The sequence below is a fragment of the Bison bison genome, unplaced genomic scaffold (genome assembly GCF_000754665.1).
Source record: "Bison bison bison isolate TAMUID 2011002044 unplaced genomic scaffold, Bison_UMD1.0 scf7180017864299, whole genome shotgun sequence".
Taxonomy (NCBI): domain Eukaryota; kingdom Metazoa; phylum Chordata; class Mammalia; order Artiodactyla; family Bovidae; genus Bison; species Bison bison.
Window position 1 is genome coordinate 2,613,750 of NW_011494871.1, and position 706 is coordinate 2,614,455.

The 706-nt window shown below is 47.0% G+C and overlaps 1 protein-coding gene across 1 annotated transcript in view; it reads right to left on the reverse strand.

Annotated features, from left to right (window-relative positions):
• The window catches only part of AMER2 (APC membrane recruitment protein 2), a 2,033-nt gene that overhangs the window by 954 nt on the left and 373 nt on the right, over window positions 1-706 (reverse strand). The window lies entirely within an intron of this gene.

Genomic DNA, 706 nt, shown 5'->3' on the forward strand with positions numbered 1-706 from the left:
TGCTTTCCAACTGTGGTGATGGAGAAGACTCTTGAGAGTCCCTTGGGCAGCAAGGAGATCAAACCAGTCAATTCTAAAGGAAATCAACCTTGAATATTCATTGGAAGGACTGATGCTGAAGCTGAAGCTCCAACACTTTGGCCACCTGATGTGAAGAGCTGACTCACTGGAAATGTGTCTGGTGCTGGGAAAGACTGAGGGTGGGAGGAGAAGGGGGTGACAGAGGATGAGATGGTTGGATGGCATCACTGACTCAGTCAACATGAGTTTGAGCAAGCTCTGGGAGGTAATGACGGATAGGGAAGCCTGGTGTCCTGCAGTCCATGGGGTCGCAAAGAGTCATACATGACTGAGCGACTGAACAACAACAGCAGTGGTAGGAAAAAACAGGTAACTGTGATGCTTTTTCCTTATGCTTAATGGTGTAAGATTCTTGGATTAATTTTTTATCAGTGATAAGGGGAGCTGAGTATACATGTGAATGTAGAAGGCAAGCACAGGGGGCCACATCCACATAGACTTAATGTAAGAGAGAAATCTAGAATGTGAGGGAGGACCGAGCTCCACTGTGCAAGTGTCAAAACAGGCGAACACGGTGAACAGCATCCCAGTACTGCTCCCTGAGGTCACCACGGAAACAGGATGGAAACCAAAGGAGAGATCAGAAAGCTCGCAAAGCAGTCTCTTCAGCCAAAATTAACTGTAA